The sequence below is a fragment of the Prionailurus bengalensis genome, chromosome D2, assembly GCF_016509475.1.
Source record: "Prionailurus bengalensis isolate Pbe53 chromosome D2, Fcat_Pben_1.1_paternal_pri, whole genome shotgun sequence".
NCBI lineage: Eukaryota > Metazoa > Chordata > Mammalia > Carnivora > Felidae > Prionailurus > Prionailurus bengalensis.
This window is the reverse complement of record NC_057351.1, coordinates 3,566,527-3,590,769: the sequence shown is the minus strand read 5'-3', so window position 1 is coordinate 3,590,769 and position 24,243 is coordinate 3,566,527. Positions and strand designations below refer to the sequence as shown.

General features: G+C 39.4%; 1 protein-coding gene across 7 annotated transcripts in view; it reads right to left on the bottom strand.

Annotated features, from left to right (window-relative positions):
* The window catches only part of PCDH15 (protocadherin related 15), a 1,256,363-nt gene that overhangs the window by 109,917 nt on the left and 1,122,203 nt on the right, over positions 1-24,243 (bottom strand). The gene's annotated exons all lie outside the window — the stretch shown is intronic.

Genomic DNA, 24,243 nt, shown 5'->3' with positions numbered 1-24,243 from the left:
TAATAATAATAATAATAAAACATACATATATGTAACATACCTAATTTTGAGTTTTTGTTGTTTTTTTATTGTTTTAATAAAAAATTGTTTTTGGTTGCTCTTCTTGGGTCTAACTTCTTTCAATATGGTGTGTGTTAGTTTCTTGCCTTGATTTTTAAAAATATTTGCCTAACAACCCTGCAGTTTAATAAAACTGCATTGGAATTGGGTCATAAATCTGTGCTACTGAACTGCACAACTTCTAACTCATCTGCTGGAAAAAGAAGTGGAGAGAAAATATTGTATATATTTTATATATACTCAGTGTATAATGCTGATGGGTTCCATGTAAATCTCATATTTCTATTTTTATACCCAATAACTTTATAATAACCACTACAACCTTATTGCATTTCATACACTGCAGTTTTGTGCAGTCACAATTTTATTGAAATGGGAAAAAAAGCAGCACCAAAGTGTGATTAATAGTACGAATAATTATTCTGTACATCTAGGGGAACATATTTGAAAATATTTTTCATTTTAATTTTTATTATTTTTTATTTTACAGCAAGAGGGAGTGTGAGAGCTAGCATGAGCAGGGGAGGGGCGGAGACAGAGAGAGAGCGAGCGAAAGAGAATCCCGAGAGAGAGAGAGAGAGAATCCGAGAGAGAGAGAGAGAGAGAGAGAGGGAATCCCAAGAGAATCCTGAAGTAGAAAATGAAGTGAGGGACACATGGATGAGCCTGTAAGGCATTTTGCTAAATGGCATAAGTCAGACAAAGAAGGACAAGTCCTGTACGATCTCACTTACATGCAGAAACAATAGAACTCGTGGCAACAGCAGACTTGGGGGGGGGCAGGGGTGATGGGGAGGCCCTGGTCAAAGGCACTGACTTGCAGTTACAGGACGATGAAGTTCTGAGGCTCCGGGGGACACCCTGGTGACTAGTTGGCCACTGCCTTGGACACTTGGGGTCTGTGGAGAGTAGGTTTTCCATGTTGTCAGCAAACACACACGTGAGTTAACGGATGGTAACTACGACCACGTAAGGTGATGTACTCGGTAACTTGATTGTGGTCAGTCACTTCACAATATATACGCATATCAAATCACCATGCTATACATCCTTTAATAATTTTATTTGCCAATTATACCTGACAAAAGCTGGAAAAGAATTGCGATATGTCTAATCCAACAAGGTAAAATAAATACTGGGAAGTCACAAAATAAATGGAAGACACCCATATGGTTTAATCACCAGGATAACGTTCACTTCGACTTTCTGATCCACGGACAAACAGTGCACCTGATACCACAGGATTCCTTGGCTTGCACACTTTCATGGCACGTGTATAAGGACTCAGAGCTCTGTCATGGTCTTCTACCCAAGTTAGGTTTTCATTACTTCAAAGGCAGAAATTTGGAAGCAGCTCTAATTTAAATTCCATTAAGGAAATCTGTTTTTTATCTTTTTTGAGTATTTGCAGAATTGTGTGTGTGTGTGTGTGTGTGTGTGTGTGTACTGTATTCTTTATTTAGGACAGTTAGGAAGCACATAACAGAAAAAGACAACTACGGAAGGATAGAAGGAAAGTGGCATTGACAAAATGGGTAAGAGGATAGTGTGGGAGGCACAACTTTGAGGGCGGATGTCCCAGTACCCCTCAGTCCCCTTCTGGGTGAGGCCACACAAGCACTGGGAGGAGACCCACAGGGATGGAGGAAATTACAAGCTGGATGGTGGATTTATTTGGCAAGGGTTTTACTTAAAGACATTATAATCTTCCTATGCACGTGGGGGTGTAGTGCCCCATTTCCTTTCACCCACTGACATTCTTTTTCTCTCATTTTGTAGGAGAGAACCTGTTCTATGGGCACCACCTTTGCCTTCATTGAGCCAAGACGTTCCAGAAGTGATGCCTCAGGTGAGGGAATGTGAGACACCTCCTTGAGATTCACAAGTTTGAAGACAGAGAAGAAGACAGAACCACTTAATGGTAAAGCTCAGACAAGACAGTATGGGTCAGCCCAGAATCTCCTCACATAGCCTTCTGTTCCCTCAGACCTCCGCCACGAAGTGCAAGGCATTCAGAAGACTAAGCGGTGTTCGAAACACTATTAACTTCAACTTGACTCCATGTTTTTCAAGATCAAATTTGGTTTGGATTGTTTTCCTTCTTCCCTTGACTTTCAATAATTAATTCTGTGCTGTGTTTTCACGCAGGAAGCCCCTGGTGTCTCCACATCAATCTGTTTCTTCCTTCCACACAATGAATCTATTGCCTACATTGTATCAGGTTCTCAGAAAGGACTTTCTGAATAATGGTCCAAGGAGTTGAAACAGTAGTTCTTGACTATGATTGCCTCTGCCCATCTGGAGACATTTTTGGTGGTAAAAATTGCAGAGGGTGGGGAGATAGGGGACCTGCTGCTGGAACGGAGTAGAGGCCAGGGATGCCGAGAAACACCCCATGATGAACAGGACAGGTGCCCACAGCAACGGTTATCAAGTCCAAACTGGATAGTGATGAGGCTGAAAAACCCGATGTTAAAACAAAAGACGGAGAGATTAGAGGAGTGAAGATAGAATGCAGAGACTGTGTGGACGTATAAGAACTCCTTGCCCTGAGTCTGCCTGCAGGAACATGTCTGTAAGGTGGGACTCCAAACAAAATGGGCTGAAAGGATTTGATCCTACATTGGTCATCCCCAGTCTGACCGCGCTCTTTAAAGTCAGGGGTTCAATCCCGGTCACCTGCCCTCCTGTCAGTGCCCGTTGGCCTCTGCTTTTGACTCTGCCTCTACCTGAATGTTCCAAACTCCAATCACATCTCTAATTACTACTGATAAATACCTCAAAGAAATAATTACTGTCATACTTAGGATTACAGGAGCTTAGTCTGATTAGAAAACATACACTTGACTCTAAAACCTTGAAAGCAATCATTGTGTTTTTCTTATTTTTATATATTCTTCATGGTCTAATGTATTAAATAGCATTTTTGAAATGTATCATAATGACGGTAAATGACATATATTCTCCAATGATTCTATTGCAGAGAACTTTCAAAATATTTGAAATACCAGGTCTACTTTGTTCCTTTGCTGATGCCAAAAAAAATGATTAGTTCCTCATGAAAACACACACAAACACATACCTTTTTATGCTGTTTTTCTATTGATATTATTTTCATACATGCTTTACTGATAAATTAATTCTTTAGAGGCACTGTGATTTCTACACAGTACGTGTTCAATAAATGTTGATTCAGACTGAAATTGTTGCCAAACCCTCACACCCCCTAAATAAAAATAAAAGAAAAGAAAAGAAAAGAAAGAAAAGAAAATAATCCACTCTATTTTATCCCCATAAATTAAACAAGATAATGTAGTTTAAGCCTTTAAAAACCATAGTACAAAACAAATGCATGTTCCTGTTAAGATCAAGAATACTTCTCTTAACAGATTTTTTTAAAAAAATATTGATATTAGGAAAATAGTGACTCTGAAATCATTTCATAATTCTAAAAACTATTTGGGATGACTCTGGAGATTTATAGTATTTATACTATTGTTAATTTCCTCTGTGTTCCTCTTAGTTTATATGCCAGATAAATGATCGGTTCTTTCCATAAAGTACTGTTTAAGAGAAAAAAGATAATCTGACATAAGAACTTAATCTGATCTTACTAAAGGGTTTATAGATAGTTATTCAGTTAAAAAAAAAAAGTAGGCTTTGATTTTAAAAAGGCTTGGAAGAAATATGCTACAGTTTCTTCATTAGATGGAATTTAGAGGAATACAATATATTCACATGCTCTTTTGAAAAACAAATTATTAAGTACGTTATAATTTAAAAAAACCTGTTTTTTATTTCTTAGCTTTTTGCTCTGCAAGAATTGTACTTACATGTACAGTTTATTTTCTGTAGCTAGACAGCAAGGGAGAATGAATCTTTTGAGGTTCTTTTAATAGTTTTCTAATTTAGCTTTGATGTTGATTTAATTAGCCTTTGAATGTTTTTAATTGCTTGTATCTCAAACATACGTTTTGTGTGCATGTGTGCTGAAAGGTAACTGAATTAACGAAATGACGGCACGTAACTATTGGCTTTGAAAACTGCCCCTCAGATTACTATAGCATATCCTTGTTTTTAACTAAGTCTTTTAGCCCAGAAAATGATGACATTGGCACTTTTACCACAATGGTGATGGGGAAATAATCAGAAGAATAATCTTCTCCACATCAGCTGAAGTTTGGCTTTGTATCCATATTAACACATATTCCCATTAGGAACATTGAATGAACTCAAGTTTCTCTGTAAAGAGTAACTGGGACAATAGAAGCTAAGAATGCAATATTGTTTCTTTTCACTGGGACTGCCAGCATTTTGTGTTAATCTTGTGACAGCAAACTGATACATTTAGAGGCTTTGCAAGGCAATGATTATGACCTTTAGCTTGGTCTCTTTCCGCCCATATTAAACAGAATAAACACTATATTAATTCATTTGTGTCTATTAAACACCAACTCTCTCCACAAAGTAGCTTAAGACAGGACCTTTAAAGACCAACAAAAATGCTGCAGTTGTGAAATGGGCAAGAAAAAGTTTAAGCACAAGCTGTGGAGGTAGGATCTGGGTCAAATTTCCAGTAATAACCCGTGTACGCTGTGTGACCTTACACAGGTTAGGTATCTTTTCTGAGCTAAAGTTTCTTTTTTTTATTTTCTTTTTTTAAAATGTTTATTTATTTTTGAGAGAGAGAGAGAGAGAGAGAGAGCGAGCATAGGCAGCGGAGGGGCAGAGAGAGAGGGAGACAGAGAATCAGAAGCAGGCTCCAGGCTCTCAGCTGTCAGCCTAGAGCCGGATGCGGGGCTCGAACTCAGGAACCATGAGATCATGACCTGAGCCAAAGTTGGACGCTTAACTGCCTGGCCACCCAGGCACCCTCGAGCTAAAGTTTCTCATCAATAACACGGCAGTAATCACACATAGTGAACTACATACGATGGGCACATATGTGTAAAATATTGAATATGTGGTGACTTCACTACTTCAAACAGGACTCAGAGCTTCTGGAACTCTCAAGGTAGGAGTGAGAAAGTATTAGTAACATTGTTACTACCATCAAAAGGAGGAAGAATATCAATGCCACAGAATTTAAAAATAAGGTTTCCTATCCCTAGATTACAAAAGAAAATTGTTTTCATATGGTATATCACATAGGGACTATCAAATAATGTACTGGGAAATACACATTTTTCCTGCGAATAGAAGAATTTAAGTAGTAATGAAACAACATTGGAAATATGGTAAAATTGTCTTATTAAATATCCATACTTTTGTTTACATGACAATACTACAAATTACAGTATTAAAGAGCAAACTGTCTTATTAGATATCCATACTTTTGGTTATATGACAAGACTACAAATTTACAGAACTAATTTAAAAAAGCAAAGATTCTTTGAGAAAAATAGACACACCATACAATATTTGATGTAAAAACATTCTGCTGATATTAAGAGCCTATAGGGATCTTTTTAGCTTAAAATGCAGTACCAGAGCTGAGAAAAAAAAAATAATTATGTTTGACTATACCATTAAATGACCCCTGTGTTTTTATTTTACATACAGTTAACAAGTATACTTTAAGGCTAAAGCTGTTTTATTTCAGTAGAAGAAATGATTGATAAATTTGTTAAAATATCTAAATACAGAAAAAACAAACAAAAATGAGCCGACAAACCAAAAGATCATGTCTTCGAAATGCCATTTCCTAAGCATGTTAAAAGGTACACTGAGTTAGTGACTAATGTTACATAGGCGATCTTGAATTGTCATATGTGATCCTACACCCACACACAGACACACACCACTGGAAAGAAACATTACACTCTTCTTTCTTGAGACCATAAAGAAGCTGCATCTAAACAGGTAAAGAAGAATCCATCAAGAAGAAATGTAACAAGCCAACTATGGTTTGCTGTTTTCATGGAAGAGAGGCATTACTCTCTTTAGGATAGTTTCTCTGCATTGGTCTCTTGTACTGGCTGCTTTGTTTCCACTATCTTTTTTAAAACCTTTTAAATGATCCATGAAATAGATACTGTCATTTCTGCTTTTCAGATAAAGAAACGAAGACTTAAAGAGAATAACTCAACTACTATAAGGAAGAGCCAGACTTTCTATCCAAGCATGGCTGAAATTCATACCCAGGTCTCTCTCCATAACAAGAATAAAATCTCCAACAGAAACCAGGTAACTACCCTTTCGAGACTAGAGATAATTTCCCCCAAGTTTCTAGAATACAGGCTAGCAAATAGTAGAAATGAAATAAAAGATTTCTGAATAAAAGGATCAGCCTACGTCAAAGGGCACAGTATCACAGTCACGTCTTCAATATTTGGTTCTCACTCTTACAGTAATGAGAAACTATTTGAAGAAGATAAAAATGACTATGGTATTGCTGAAGGAGGAGAAAAAACAGCATTTGAAATAATATGTTAGGGGCACCTAGGGGGCTCAGTTGGTTAAGCATCTGGCTCTTGATCTCGGCTCAGGTCACGATCTCACGGTTCGCGAGTTCGAGCCCCACATCAGGCTCTGTTCTGACAGCTGGAGCCTACTTGGGATTCCCTCTCTCCCTCTCTCTCTGCCCCCCCCCCACTCTCTATCTCTCTCTCTTTCAAAATAAATAGACATTTAAACCAATAATAAAATAACATGTCAAAGTGTGTAGAAGCAGAGACAGCAGCCTCTACCCTTTAACGAAAAGGAAATGTGGATGTTGTATCATTTCCTGTTGTTTCTATAAATCAGTGGCTCACATAATACAAACGTATGTTACCTTGTGTAGGTCAGAGTGGGTTTTCCTGGGCTAGAATGAAGACGTGGGCAGGTCCGCATTCCTTTCTTTCTGGGGGCTCTGGAGACAAATCTGTCTTCTTGCCTTTTCCAGCTTCACCAAGCTGACGGCCTGCGCTCCGTGGCCTTGGTCCCCTTTCATCTTCAAAGGCCTCAGTGGCCCCTGGAGTCCTTCTCAATCTGCATTTCCCTCACCCTGGCTGTCCTGCCTCCTTTTACCTATAAGGACCCCTGTGATTACATTGAGCCCACTCAGATAATCTGGGGTAAGCCATCCATCTCAAATCCTTAGTTTACGAAACTTCTGGGGACCCCTTACCATGCAAGGTAACGTATTCACAGACTCTGGGATTGAGGACATGGACATCTCTTGGTGGAGGGAGTATTCTGCCTACAGAAAGTATGTTAGTGCTGTTGTTAAAAAATGTAAACTTTAAGACACAAAGAAATGGAAAAAGATTCCATGCTCCTGGATAGGAAGAACAAATATTATTAAAATGTCGATACTACCTGAAGCAGTCTACATATTCAACATGATCCCTATCAAAATAACACCAGCATTTTTCACAGAACTAGAACAAACAATCCTAAAATTTGTATGGAACCAGAAAAGACCCCAAATAACCAAAGCGATCTTGAAAAAGAAAACCAAAGCAGGAGGCATCACAATCCCAGACTTCAAGCTATACTGCAAAGCTGTCATCATCAAGACAGTATGGTACTGGCACAAGAACAGACACTCAGATCAATGGAACAGAATAGAGAACCCAGAAATGGACCCACAAACGTATGGCCAACTAACCTTCGACAAAGCAGGAAAGAATACCCAATGGAATAAAGACCATCTCTTCAGCAAGTGGTGCTGGGAAAACTGAACAGCGACATGCAGAAGAATGAACCTGGACCGCTTTCTTACCCCATACACAAAAATAAACTCAAAGTGGATAAAGACCTCAATGTAAGACAGGAAGCCATCAAAATCCTCGAGAAGAAATCAGGCAAAAACCTCTTTGATCTTGCCCACAGCAATTTCTTATTGAACACATGTCCGGAGGCAACAGAAACAAAAGCAAAAACGAACTACTGGGACCTCATCCAAATAAAAAGCTTCTGCACAGCAAAGGAAACAATCAGCAAAACTAAAAGGCAACGGACAGAATGGGAGAAGATATTTGCAAATCACATTATCAGATAAAGGGTTAGTATCCAAAATCTACAAAGAACTTATCAAACTCAACACCCAAAAAACAAATAATCCAGTGAAGAAATGGGCCAAAGACATGAATAGACACTTCTCCAAAGAAGACATCCAGATGGCCAACAGACACATGAAAAGATGCTCAATATCTTTCATCATCAGGTAAATACACATCAAAACCACAATTAGATACCACCTCACACCTGTCAGAATGGCTCACATTAACAACTCAGGCAACAACAGATGGTGGTGAGGATGCGGAGAGAGAGGATCTCTTTTGCATTGTTGGTGGGAATGCAAGCTGGTGCAGCCACTCTGGAAAACGGTATGGAGGTTTCTCAAAAAACTAAAAATAGAACTACCCTATGACCCAGCAGTTGCACTAGTGGGCATTTATCCACGGAATACAGGTGTGCTGTTTTGAAGGGACACATGCACCCCCATGTTTATAGCAGCACAATCAACAATAGCCAAAGTATGGAAAGAGCCCAAATGTCCATCAATGGATGAATGGATAAAGAAAATGTGGTACACACACACACACACACACACACACACACACACACAATGGAGTATTACTCAGCAATCAAAAAGAATGAAATCTTGCCATTTGCAACTACATGGATGGAACTGGAGGGTATTATGCTAAGTGAAATTAGTCATAGAAAGACAAAAATCATGTGACTTCACTCCTATGAGGACTTTAAGAGACAAAACAGATGAACATAAGGGAAGGGAAACAGAAATAATATAAAAACAGGGAGGGGGACAAAACAAAAGAGACTCCTAAATATGGAGAACAAACAGAGGGTTGCTGGTGGGGTTGTGGGAGGGGAGATGGGCTAAATGGGTAAGGGGTATTCAGGAATCTACTTAAATCATTGCTTCACTATATACTAATTTGGATGTAAATTTAAAAAAATAAAAACTAAAAAAAAAGTATACTTTTAGAGAAGGCACCATATTCGTGAAAGAGGAAGGTTTTGGGATGTTCACAAATGATAAATTTAGGAAAAGCAAAATTCTGTGAAAATACAAACACAGGAATATCTGTAACTCTTTCTCATTTACAAATGTCATTACTGACAGTGGTCATGAACAGTTGCTATGGGCTGAATTGTGTCTTCCCTACACTCATATGTTAAGGCACAAACCCCTGATGTGGCTGTATTTAGACAGAGGGCCACTATGGAGATCATTCAGGTTAAATGAGGTCATAGGGTAGGACCCTGATCCAAAAGGATTAGTGACCTTAGAAGCAGAGACCAGAGAGGTCCCTGTCTCTCTGTCTCTGTCTAGCTCTGTGTTGTTCCACCCCCATGTGAGGACACAGAGAGAAGGTAGCCATGTATGAGCCAGGAAGAAAGTCATCAACAGAAACCAACCCTGATGTCTCCTCGATCTTGGACCTCTAGCCTCCAGAACTGTGAGAAAATACACTTCTTTTTTTTTTTTTTTAATTTTTTTTTTCAACATTTATTTATTTTTGGGACAGAGAGAGACAGAGCATGAACGGGGGAGGGGCAGAGAGAGAGGGAGACACAGAGTCGGAAACAGGCTCCAGGCTCTGAGCCATCAGCCCAGAGCCCCACGCGGGGCTCGAACTCACGGACCGCGAGATCGTGACCTGGCTGAAGTCAGACGCTTAACCGACTGCGCCACCCAGGCGCCCCTAGAAAATACACTTCTAAACCACCTCATCTGTGGTATTTTGTTCCGCTAATGCAATGATAACGCTCACCACTTAAAAGTTGAGATTTCCCCAGCCAAATGCTTTTCTGTGCATTACTTCCATTTATCCCATAATAATACTTACTGATTATCCACATTTTATTGATACAGATAATGGGGCTTGGGGAGATCAAACAATTTGTGTCCAAGGTTGTACAACCAGAAGAAGGGTCAGAAGATTCAGACCCAAACTTCTGATAACATGTATTCCTAACCATTTCACTTTATGGCCTCCCTTCAGTTTGGATAATTTAAAAAATCCAGTGTAATCCTTAAACCTCTCTAAAGTTTGTGACTTATGGGAAGCAAGGACCGTCTAGCATATTCTACATTAATATTTGGGTAGTAGGTATTTGTAAGTTTACGCCTAAAACCACAGGAAGAACTAACATTTTACTAGGGAATTTTGAGGGTTTCCCAACTTTTTATATCTGTCCCATGGCTGAGATAATAGTGGTGCAATGGGGCAGGGAAATAGAGGACTATGTGCATAGTCTGGGCTAAAATTAAATCTTCTCAGTGCAAGTGTTTCTATTTGTCCTTCCTGAAAATATCCTTTATCCCTTCTTCATGAGAGCACTGGGCAAGGAACACCATGAATTCAAAATGAGAAACCCCCTTTCCACATCCTTGAGTACTTTTTGACTGAATTCGGACAAGGAAAAAGCCCTGCCTTCTCACCTGTAACCTGTTGAAAGTCAAGAGGATTATTCTGGTGACTAAATGTTATAACGGACAAGTAGGTACTCACCATCACCCTAAAATGTAAAACAATAGAGTTGGCCATAAAAATTGCCAAGTGTTTTGGCATACCTGCTATTTTCAAGACATTTACATGCTGGGTACATTCTAAAGAAGTATGCATGAACACGTATATATACTGTACTTGTACACATTTGGATAAGTAAAGAGAAGCAGTAAGAAATATATATATGTTATCTGCTGACCCTGGCTGCTTACACTGAGCTCCTAAAACCCCTTGTAAATAGGGGTGCTATGACAATGTTTTGTCCTAACACTTAGTCTTTGACCCCATTTCCTGACAAAGAAGGTCTAAGACCTAGTTCCGGAGTGATAGGAGCATCCGACACTGAGCTGCTAAATCCCTTGGGATTCCTGGATGAGAGTAATGTCTTCTTTTCCAATGAGGTGAGTCTTGGTGAGCTCCAGGATGGTGTTGGTCACCAGGAAGACCAAGCCCTGATTAGAAGCTTGGAAGCTGCAGGCTCACTGCCCATTGTCTGGGGGAGGGCAATGGGGCTGGAAATGGAATTAATAGTTGATCATGCCTTTTACACGACAAAGCCTCCGTAAAATCCCCATAATCTGCGGTTTGGAGAGCTTCCAGGTGGTGGGCACAGCTACCTTCCCGGTGGGTGGTGTACCTGAACGCCATGGGGACAGAAGCCCTTGCACTGAGACCCTTTCAGACCCCGCCCTCTGTATCTCTTCATCTGCCCCTTCACGTGCGTCCTTTATCATGTGCTTTATTGTAAACCTACCTGTTTCCCTGAGTTCTGTGAGCTGTTACAGTGACTGATTGAAACAATGGGGAATCATGGGAACCTCCTGTTTGTAACCAAGCCCGACAGAAGTTGTGGGTAACCTGAAGACCTACTATTTTATTTTTTTTAATGTTTATTTATTTATTTTGAGAGAGACAGAGAGAGAGAGAGAGAGAGAGAGAGAGAGAGAGAGAGAGAAAGTACAAGTGAGGGAGGGGCAGAGAGAGGGGGAGAGAGAGAATCCCAAGCAGCCTCCATGTTGTCAGTGCAGAGCCCATGCAGGGCTCGATCTCACAAACTGCGAGGTCATGACCTGAGCTGAAATCAGGAGTTGGGATCTTAACCGACTGAGCCACTCAGGCATCCCAGGACCTGCTATTTTCAGTTGGCATCTCAAGTGGGAGGCAGTTTTGTGGGACCGAGCTTCACTTGTGGGGTCTGTGGGGTCTACACCAAGGCTGGTGGGTGTGAGAATGGAACTGAACTACAGGACATCCAGCTGGTGCTGCAGAGAATCTCCAGAGCGGTGAGCACACATACCTGATGTCAGAGGTGTTGTATGTGTGCAGGTAGCAAGAGAGTGAATGAGAAACACACAGGAGAGGTGTGTTAGGATACATAGCACCTGTTAGGATATTAGCAAATTTACTTGATTGGTATAAGTCATTTAGAGAGAAAAATAAAGACTTCAAATGGATAGCATTTGCTGCTATAACTTATAGCTAGATTTATCCTCTCTGGTATAAATAAAGTTTTGAAAATTTGGGAGGAAATGATGGACCGTGTCTCCATAAAAAGGACTCTTGGGAATCTGACTAATGATTTTTAATTTTAGGACAGTCCTAGGTTCTAAGGATCTCAGGTTAAGAGCAATGACTTCTGGGGCACCTGGGTGGCTTAGTCAGTTAAGTGTCTGACTTTGGCTCAGGTCATGATCTCACAGTTTGTGGGTTTGAGCCCTGCACCAGGCTCTGTGCTGATAGCTCAGAGCCTGGAGCCTGCTTCGGATTCTGTGTCTACCTCTCTCTCTGCCCCCCACCCCCCTGCTTGCACTCTCTCTCTCAAAAATAAATAAAAAATTTAAAAATTAAAAAAAAAGGAGCAATGACTTCTTCCAAATGCCACTTGCAAAATAAACTAGATGTTCAGTAACATGGAAAGAGGTAAATAAATCATGGTATGTCCAAATGGAATAATATTAAACAACCATTAAAATGGTGTTTCTTGAAGAGTATTTAATGACATGAAAATATTTTTGATATAACACTAAGTGGCAATACAAAGCTAGAGATTCTAAACAGAGAATGCATGATCAAAATTTCTGTGTGTGTGTGTGTGTGTAACTACAAGAAAAATGACTGAGAGAAAATATGCAAATTTATAAAGATTCAGAAGTGTAGCATCATAGATTATTTTCTTCTTTATATATTTTCCCTCATTTTATAGCATGATAACACTTTTATAATTAAGAGAAAGTTAAGGTTCGATATGTTGAAAGGGGAAAGGGAAAACAAATTATGAACAGCATAATATCCACAGAGATGAAAAGTCTTGAAATAAACTTCATTGTGTGTCCTTTGTGTGTCCTTCCCCAAATGGCATGGCTTCTATCTGAGGACCCTGTAGAGAAACCAAGTGCATCTATACTCTTTCTGCACCGACAGGCTCTGGCAGATGCTGATCAAGCATATATTTTCCCCCTAAAATAAAATGAATTTGTTTAGGGGCGCCTGGGTGGCGCAGTCGGTTGAGCGTCCGACTTCAGCCAGGTCACGATCTCGCGGTCCGTGGGTTCGAGCCCCGCGTCAGGCTCTGGGCTGATGGCTCAGGGCCTGGAGCCTGTTTCCGATTCTGTGTCTCCCTCTCTCTCTGCCCCTCACCCGTTCATGCTCTGTCTCTCTCTGTCCCAAAAATAAATAAACGTTGAAAAAAAAATTAAAAAAAAATGAATTTGTTTACTTGTTTGCTTGTTTGTCTCTGAGATGGTATTTCCCCAGGCATTTTTGATTTACTTGTGAACACTTAACAAAAGAGCAAAGAGGAAGGTGACCTTGCAAAACGTAATGTAATTACTCTTTATCCGTAGATCTTGGCTTCACTCATTAGTCATCTGGTACACAACGTATTAATAATCAGGATGTTGCAGAAATTTTAGCAGCAATTTAACAACAACTATTTAGTGCAACGAACAAGCTAATTTTAGTCCTTAGAAAGTACTTAATGAATGCTTGTCAAATAGGGGTTCACAGTTCCTGCAATATGTCATTAAATGCAAGCATTATCTTTAATCTCTTCCAAAACTTCTAAGAGGAAAACATAATGTTTTGAAGCAACATAAACTTGTAAACTTTCAAAAGTTCAAGTAATCACCTACTTAAACTTTCAAGCATCAGTCCCACTAAAAATGAAAATTAGATTTTCATTATGACAGAAAGTGAAATCTAGCGCTATAACTTTCAAATAATATGTGACTGTTCCCACACTGCCTACCTAAGCATCTCACTCAACCTCATTTTGGTCCTAAATTGATATTTGAAAAAGTAAAGTAGATTTTTTTAATACATGTATCTGCTCAACATCCCTTCCTCCCTTATTTTAGATGTAGAACTCCATCTTTTTGCCCTCGAGTTACTATAGCTCCATATGCCTTGTGCCTTGTTCAGTGCTCTGCACCCCACCCATGTTCAAAGGTACCTGTCTCAACCCAGATTCATCAGATTCTTTCCTTTGAGCTGACTGCCATTTGCTTGAAGGTTTGTGATCCAAGGTGTCCAAAAAAAGCAGTGCTCTGAGTTTCTGACCAAAATTGCCAAAGCGTTTCTTGTATTTTGTCCTTCCTTGGATCCTATCCAGATTCTCCAATGATTATGCAAGCAACCAAGTACTCTTCTGGTAAGTTCCTTTTAGTATAAGTCAGTCAGAGGAGGTCCCTGTTGCTTCTAACCAAAGAAGCATCCCAGGTACATTTGGTGGGAAAAACTTAGTCTACCTCAGAGAATGGGGACTATAACTTCCTACCTAAACAAAACGTTTGGATCTTTTCTTTCAAGTTACCAAAAGGCATTAATTCCACCAGTCTTTTTGGGAAAATGTTGACAGTTTTAGTTTTTTGTACATACATCATCAATTTATCTATCAAGATAAGAGTATTCAAATCTAAAAATGCCAAAAGATGGCCTGACTACATTTCTAATATGTCACAACCTACAACCACTGGTTACATGGAGAACTTACAGAGAAATGTGGAGTCTCTATATACAATGATCTATAAAAGAAGACGAAGCACTTTCAGCATGCTATTACTAATGTTTAAGTGTCACTCAAACATATCATAGCTAGTGACAATAATAAAAAACAATAGAGATAATAATTGCTATGGATTTTTCCACCGGGTGTTTCCCATGTTCTAATAAGTTAAGTACTTTGTAGACATCATTTTGTTTAAAATTCTCGAACAGCTTAGAAGGAATAGACATATTTATTCTGATATTGTGTTCAAGATTCTAAAGCTCAAAGATATTAGTAAAGATCAGAGATGTGTATGGAACTCAGGCCTGTCTGATAACAAAGTTAGGGACCTTAAACAATTCATTCTTTTAGATTTTTAGGAATCTGTCTTTTGTCTGCTGTTCTGTTAAGGCTATTTTTTGTGCATTTATTTATTTTTGAGAAAAATAGAAAGTCCACGAGAGGGGAAGGACAGAGGATCTGAAGCGGGCTCTGGGCTGACAGCAGAGAGCCTGACTGGGGGATCAAACTCACAAACTGATGATGAAATCGTGATCTGAGCCAAAGTCAGACACTCAACTGACTGAACCACCCAGGCACCCCAAAGTAATCTGGATTTTGAATGGTTTCATTGGTAAATTATGAGTTATAACATTTTCCTTAATAAATATTTTTTACAGAATTCCTCTTTGCCTCTGATATTTTAGTTTCATGCAGATCTCAGCATTTATGGACTATCAGCTAATATGAATCTTTCATAAGTGTAATTAAGCTCCTGGATAGGTTAGAGTATCTAACTGACTTGTGCATTTTAATAAAACATACATATAGGAATATCTATTACGGAATCTTGAAGCAAGCATATGTTGTAAATTACTAACTGGAACAGACTTTAAAAATTAAAAGTGACAACATTGAAAATAATGATTTCCTTTGAATTGTTTGTCTATAATTATTTTTAATATGTTATGTAGGGGACTAATTAGGTATAAGATATGAAGACTGAGAAGGGACAAGATTGATTAACTGAACTTACAAAAGTTCCTGGGGATAAAGAATGAATTAGCTTTGGAAGAAAATGGACTACTAGACTTGCATTTTGAGTATGATGAAGAAGAAAGACAGATTATATTTAAGCTTTTTATCTCTGAAACCTTACATTCTCAGCATTGGCTTTTTAATACACATAATACATAAATTAAACTGAAAGGCATGCTCATAAATATATAAAATTAATAAAATCAGGGACTGTTGAATACATGAATTGTGTCTATTGTGCTGATAAAACCAAGAAATCCTTTATCTACTATGATTTCCCTGTCTTCTTCCATGAACAAGTCTTCTCTATGTATTTGACATGAACCACAGTGTCTGCATGGGTCAGCTAAGTGCCATCCATCGTAGTTTCTTCAGCTTTAAATTTTCTTGAATATCTGTGAAGTTTGATATTTTTACCATCCTTCTGTCCTTTGGATAACAGGCCATTACTACACAAATTTTACTCCTCTTTTCTTGGCCTCTTCAATTGGCTGTTCTTTTCTCTCATTCACTAAATGAAGGGCTTCCCTCAAATTTAGTCTTTTGCTGCTCTTCTCTCCTGCCTGTCCCTCACAGAGACAAGGTCATTGGCTCTGGGATGGTTTAATGGATCCTGACTGCCTCTCCCTGGTACAGGCTGGTTGGCTTCATCAGCCCCCTTGTGTTAAGGCTTATTTCCTTGACCAGGAAGCTCCACTGCAAAGTGGTCAATGAATTATTCCTTATCCTCATTTTTTAAGTTCTCTTTAAATATGGAGAACCAGACCATTATGAGTCCACTGATTTTAGCTCCTTTTATGGTGTGTTCAAGTATGTGTGGACTAAAGTTCTTTCTGAGGGTTACAGAAGCTAGACAGATGCTTTTTCTCTTTGATCCCTTTCTGCCTGATTTTCCCAGTTAAACCTCATTAACATTTATACCATGTGATGCCAGTGATCCTTGGCATAATAGCCCTTGGCCTAAGTAACCCATTCTATATGACATCTTCCAAAATCTATAAGCCAAGTCTTGAACATCCTTCAGAAGTTCAGTTTCTTATTTCCAACTACTTTCTAGATATAATTTATGTTGCCCAGGATCAAAAATATAAAATGATCCTTGATTTTTTTTTCTTTCTATTTTTGGTCAGTCATCAAGTCCTATCAACTTCTCTCCTTTTTTTTATTAAAAATTTTTTGTATGTTTTTATTTATTTTTGAGACAGAGAGAGACAGAGCATTAGCAGGGGAGGGGCAGAGAGAGAGGGAGACACAGAATCTGAAGCAGGCTCCAGGCTCTGAGCTGTCAGCACAGAGACCGACATGGGGCTGGAACTCACAGACTGTGAGATCATGACCTGAGCTGAAGTTGGATGCCCAACCAACTGAGCCACCCAGGCGCCCTCTATCAACTTCTCTCTTACATATGCCCTACATTTTCCCCAACTGGCTGACTGGTGAGCGTTAATTTTATGTGTCAAACTTGACTAAACTAAGAGAAGCCCAGATAGCTGGTAACACATTCTTTCTGAGTGCATCTGTGAGGATGTTTTGAGATTTGAACCAGCAGACCAGGTACAGGAGATCACCCTCCCCAATGCAGGTGGACATGATCCAATCTGCTGAGGCTGAACAGTAGAAAAAGATGGAGGAAGGATGAAGTTGCTCTATGCTTGAGCTGGGTCATCCTTCCTCTTCAGACATTGGTTCTCCTGGTCCTTAGATCTCCAGACTCACACTGCAGCTTACACCTTTATCATTAGCTCTGTTGGTTCTCGGGCCTTTGGGTTTGGACTGGAACCACACCACCAGCTCTCCTAGGCCTCCAGCCTGCACACAGCTGATCATGGGGCTTCTCAGTCTCCAAGATCATGTGAGCCAACCCCTTATAATAAATCTTCTTCTGTATATTTATACATGTACCTTTAATTTTTTTTTTTAACATTTATTCATTTTTGAGAGACAGAGAGAGAGACAGAACATGAGCTGGGGAGGGGCAGAGAGAAAGGGAGACACAGAATCCAAAGCAGGCTCCAGGCTCTGAGCTGTCAGCACAGAGCCCAACGAGGGGCTTGAACTCAGGAACCGCAAGATCACGGCCTGAGCCAAAGTCAGAGGCTTAAATGACTGAGCGCCGCACCCCGCCCCCCCCCCCCCCCCACCGCCCTGCCCCAGTACTCCTAGACTGGCATATTTTGAACACGGCTTTCTGATTTTTCCTATACTTTTCTGCTTCCCATTTCTCTTCTCATTAACTCTCTGCTACCACTATGCTGGTCACTGTCTTCTGGACTCACCTTGGAAATCCCTTCCCCCAGCTTTTCCTTCCAATTTCCTCTCTCAGTCCTCTGTCCTTCCTTTTCTCCACTTACCCTAACAGAATGGATTAGCAGACAAAACCAGGTATTGCTTTAGCTAAATCTTTGATTTCCCAGCTTAATCTATAAACAATTTAGTCTACCACAGTGATTTGTTCTGTTTAAACTCAAACCATGGATGTCTATGCCTCTCTCACATTAATTGGCCACATACTTTCTTGGTGCTACTACTTATTTTTATACTTGCACAACATGGTTTCTCCACGGGAAGGGAGACCCTTTGAAGACCATGATCTCCCTTTATAGGCACTTATAACCTTACAGCATTTAGAAAAAACGCTTATGTCTTTCAAGTACTCAACATAGTTGTTTAATGTACGGTTTTATCATGATCCCTCTAACATTAGATAATATTTCTGGGGCCATGTGACAGGAAACCTAATCATATTAGATGTGTTTCAGAAAACAAAAGGATCATAGCTGCTGTAAGTAAAACAAGAACTTAAAATGTATTAGTGTGTTTGAAAATATATGTGTGTGTGTGTGTGTGTGTGTATTTATATAATATATATCATTATATATATATATATATATAACTGTGAAAGTGTATATCATATTTAGGTATATAACTATACCCACAGACTCCCCCCCGCCACATATATAATTTCTTGACTTCCTTTGTTCTTACATATCTCTTGATGTGTCTATTAGCACAAATTAGGATATCATTCTTAAAAATAAGGTACACATCTTTCCTGTATAATGAAATAAGAATTATAGGCCAAGTTTTCATGTCTTTAATATAAATTACCTTGACTACGTAATTCTAATTATGGACACTAGTGTCAGTCAAAGAATAATATAATTACAAGAGGAACCACAAAAACTTACCAATCCATGTCATGTAATCGAAGGTAAGTGACACCTGATTTCAGGATAAAAATAGCATAGTATTCTACAGCCCATACTGTGCCTGAATTCACAGCTTTTATTTTGGAATGCACTAGATTCTGTTATTTTGCCATATATCTAGTATTTTATTATCACTTCATATGCTTAACAAGTCACAATCACTGAGAATAATAATAATATTATGGCTCTATTAGTTATTCCAGGTAAGAATCATGGCCAAAGTCAGTCATAACAAGATCTAAGAGTTAAGTACAATATTGTTGTTAATATAAATAATAGATGTCAACAAGGCAAAGTTGAGTAGAGCAACAGAAAACACAAGAGTGGTTTTTCCGATAGAAAATGTTAGCACATGGCATCAAATATAGTTAACCAGGCAAATTCTCCATTGCACAAAAAAGTATTCACTATTTTCCCCTGAAATTGATCTCCTCCAGACTGTCATCCATACTATTGTCTCCTTTAGGATCCGTCTCAAACTTTATCTAGGATCCATCTCAAACTGTATATTCTCGGAGTTGTCTCTGTGATGGAAACTGAGGCACCAGGACATCACATCCTCGCCTTTGAAAACTGACAGGCCGGATGTATTTGTTCCTCACTTGATAGGGGCCCTGGGTGATTAAGGAAAGGTAAGACACGAGAAGAGCTGTAAAATGAGCCTTGTAAAATGATTAGGTCCAGAAAACAATGACAGAAGTACATTTTGGACCAGGGAACGGTGGAACCGAAAACCACAAGGTGTAGCAATTCCTTGAGAGAAAGGGGGAAGAACTCAGTCAACATGGAAATTAAGAATGCAGTGACCTAGGAAATGCTAAGCAGTATGGAGAACCCCTTCAAGGAGAGACAGTGAAAACTTCCGAAAGTTCACCCTCCTTATGTTCCTTCTGCATGGCACTTTCCCCCACACTTTTTACTATTGAAACATAATGCTGAAATTTATTTTTGTCTAGTTAGTGGGCAACTGTTTTTCTTTCTAAAAATAACCTATCAGTAAGTTTGTCAGCTTGTTAAGACTGGTCAAAGTAGAACATGTCAGTAAGAGAAAAGAACGTTCACTTTCTATTTGTTGTAAGGGATAAAAATAAATACAATGATGTAATAGCTATCCAAATCTTTAGCAAAATAGGAAAAAGACTTGTGCTGCCTTACTCTACAGAGAATAGCGGACCTTGGTCGTGTAACAACAGCGGGTAGAGGGCCAATGGATGTACTCATCAAAAATATGAGGAATCAAGGTATTCAACATAAAAATTCTGATAATTTCCCCTGTACTTGTAATAGGCAAGATAAATTTTATGCTTATGTTATCCAGAGAGTGGTTTCTGTTTTCCATTTCTGGAAATGCTGCTATTTCTGTAATATCTACGATTTAACAGATCTCACTTCTGCTGTGCATAGTTTCATGAGCATTTGCCGGAGCTTAGTTTGCCTCTATTGAAACGGGAGTTTTTTTTGAAGCAAAAGGTATAGAGTTTCTATTGCATAGTTTGGGGATTTATTATTAATGGAATGATTGTTGCTCTCAGAAACAGAATTCAAGTTTGCAAAAATATTTGTGAATCACTAAATGGGCTCCATTCAAAACTCAATTTAAATTCTGCTTGAAAGGGCAAGGAAAAAATTAAATTATTAACTATGTTAATTAAATAGAAGTCCCCAAGAATAAAGAAATTGTATCACCTGTCTTTAGGCCCTGGGGCTTAATCTTAGGTATAAGTTAAGGAGAACAATTTTATTCATTCCTAGACCCTTTTAAGTATTTTAGTTTTATTTGACCATGGAAGGGATATAAAATGATTTCCTCATGAAACAGGGCTTTTTCTTCATAATACATGTGAAGAAACATGTATTATAATCTACACTCTGTTTAGAAGGGTTGATAACAATCTTTGTCATGGGTTCAACAAATAACTTTTGGGGTCAATGGAAGAATATTTTGTGAATGCACTTGGTTTCCGAAATGTATTAATAAAATTTCATAAGAATTTTTAAAATTGTTTTTCCAAGCAAAGATATTTTGCACTATTCAGTTGTTTTCTTGGACAGATAAAGTTTTGTTTCATTAGAATGTAACTGTTTTAACTGTGTGTTTATAGAAGATACCTAGAATGTTAGCGACAAAAATACAATAAAGGATATAACGGTATTAGTTTTCATAATGTAATCTCCAAGTTTGAAATTAGTAAAATATGAATATAGTTTCTAAACTCATGGTTATATATTTACTGAACAAGTATAAGACCTGGAACATATCTGGGATTTCAGGACTGAAAATAACGTGTGAGATGCTACGATGTTGTCACCCAACTTGCATGAGGAATGCTTTGTGAGTCTGTCAATCATGGGTAAAGAGTCATTAGCATTACTTGTCACAGACCTTCTGTTTAGAAGCAGAAAAGCCAAGGAAATGAAATGTATTACAAGCAGGTACCCTGAAGCAAAACTATAAAATGAAATCAATAGCATTTGAGTTGTTTTATCACCCATTTAAGGTTTATCTTAATTGTCCTGTCATTTATTCCTGATTGAAAGGCCAGCTATTGAGTCACAAGGCTACATTTATAAAAAGCTTTTTTTTTTTCTTCCACACTTAAAGATAATTGTAACTTTACCATAAAAGAAAAATTGCATTTCAGTTGTGGAATCCCACAAATCAAACTATCCAGCTAGGAGCTACTTATAAAGGTGCATATTAGAGTTCTTTCTCTACATGCAGGATAAACACATGGCGATGACTTAGTGGCAGGAATACTGACATAAGTGTCTGTGGAATGTGTTCTGGATGCAGGACCCTTGGGGTCTCTCTGGGAACAGTGACATTCCATCCTGAAAAGACAGGAGAGACCGAGCTGGTCTGCGGAGACGGAGAATGTAGGCACAAAAGGGGGCTCAGAATTTTGAAATAACATGAAAAACATGAATACCTTCATGATTGTCTTTCTTTCATGAAATGAAGATACTTATTTGAACAAAAATAATGCTCAATACGAGAGGCAAGCAGGAAAATATGGATACCTGAGAGAATGGGGCCAGCAGAAGAGAACTAAATGGGGATAATGGGTGGGCTGTACGGGTGGATACCATTAGCCTGACAGCCAAATCCCTTCATAATCCGGCCTTCTTTTTCCAGACTTGCTCATTTACTGGGTAAAACTTTACTGACTATATTTTTCTACTATGCCTTTAGGCTCCTGGAATGTTGCAATACTCAGACAAAAATCCCTATCCTCCAGTAGTTTAAATTCATTAAAAATGCTTAAGGGCATCTGGGTTGGTCAGGCGGTCAAGCATCTGACTTTGGCTCAGGTCTGATCTCACACTCCATGAGTTCGAGCCCCGCACTGGGCTCTGTGCTGACAGCTCAGAGCCTGGAGCCTCCTTCGGATTCTGTGTCTCCCTCTCTCTGTCTACCCCTCCCCTGCTTGTACTCTGTGTCTCTCAAAAATAAATAAACGTTCAAAAACAATTTAAAAAATGTTTAAACTATATTCTGTTCTCCAGCCATGCTGAAATGGTGCGCTTCACGTGGAGATAAAGAATACAACTATAAAAGTCTATTTTGTCTTTTCTGCTCTTCCTTTCATCCTACTGATTTTGGGGCAGCCTTTTTCCTGCAGCTGAACAAAAGCTCAGGCTACTCCTGATACTAAAAAAAAAAGCAAACATTTTTAGTTAATAGAAAGTACTACACAGGAGGGGTTGTGGGAGGCGGGATGGGCTAAATGGGTAAGGGGCACTAAGGAATCTACTCCTGAAATCATTGTTGCACTATATGCTAACTAATTTGGATGTAAATTAAAAAAAATTAAAAATAAAATTAAAAAAAAGAGAAAGTACTATAATCATGGTTAAGTTAAAAATAATCTAGTTCAGGGGCACCTGGGTGGCTCAGTCGGTTAAGCATCTGACTTCGCTCAGGTCATGATCTCATGGTTCATGAGTTCGAGCCCCACATCAGGCTCTGTGCTGGCAGCTTGGAGCCTAGAGCCTGCTTCAGATTCTGTGTCTCCCTCTCTCTCTGCCCCTTCCCTGCTCGGGCTCTGTCTCCATCTCTCAAAAATAAATAAACATTAAAAAAAGTAACCTAGTTCAATATATTAATCAATACTTCAAATTTAATTTAAAGGTAAAATTTTCTTCCTCCCCAGTTGAGATATGATCCTGGAGAGTCTCCTGCCTTTGGGGAAGAGGTTGTAAGAGACTTCTTTTTAAATTATTATTTTTTAAGCTTATGTATTTATTTAGTTAGAGAGAGAGAGAGAGAGAGAGAGAGAGAGAGAGAGAGAGAGAGAAGTGGAGGGACAAAGAGAGAGGGAGAGAATCCCAAGCAGGCTCCACACTGACAGTGCTAAACCCGATGCAGGTCTCAAACTCACAAACCATGAGATCCGCCCTGAGCTGAAATCAAAAGTCAGGTGCTTGTCCCACTGAGCCACCCAGGTGCCCCAAGAGACTTCTTTTTTCCTTACTAATCAGCCTCGTCACTGTTCCCTGGCTGCTGTGTCATAACACTCCGGCCCTGGCGGCTGAGGAGGAAAGGTTGGTGAGGGAGGCAGGAAGGTTCCCACTTCAACATTGCTGTTGTGAGATGGTCAGACCCCCTGGGGCCGGACCTGTGTTTCAAGCAGACGTGGTGGCAGGCCACTCTGAGCACGGGCGTGCCCTCTGCAAGCACCCGGGGTTGGGACGTGCATTTCAGTTGGCTCTGTCTCATCCCTTTAGATGGAGGCGGCAGTCCATTTCCACATTCTGCTTTTTGCTTTTTGCCGTCGTCCAGGTGATTGTTCTGCACTTCGACAAAAGCTAGCATTCATCGGTGTCCCAGATCTGGACCACATTCACCGGTTCTCTGCCTGCGTCATCCCACAAGCACAGGCTTGTCCTCATGTGGCCACACCTCTACCCGCCAGCTGTCCTCATAGCTGTGGGCACTCCAGTCCCTCGCTGACAGCTCTGGGACATGGACTCATGTGTTCTTCCTCGTCACTAACGTTATACACTTGAGATCGAAGACTTCCTACTCTCACATCCCCTTTTCTGGGGATGGATGTATTGGGAACGGCAGGCAAACACAATTTTACAACCTTTTTCCCCCAAAGGAATAGTTCAGATAAAGTCCTTTCTAACTCCCCGTTCACTTGATCATTTTTATTCTCCTTGGGAGTAAGGGTTTATAGAGTGGTAAACTACTGATCTGTTTGTTTTTATCTTAAATATCTTTGACATTCTGTATCTATTTCCTGCACGTCTCTTGGTCATTTTAGGTCAATTGTATCTTGGTACTTAAAAAAATAATAATGCTTTATTTATTTTTCAGAGGAGAGGGGGGCAGACAGAAGGAGACACAGAATGCAAAGCAGGATCCAGGCTCTGAGCTGTCAGCGCGGATCCTGATGCAGGGCTTGAACTCACAGACCAAGAGATCATGACCTGAGCTGAAGTCAGATGCTCAACTGACTGAGCCACCCAGGCGCCC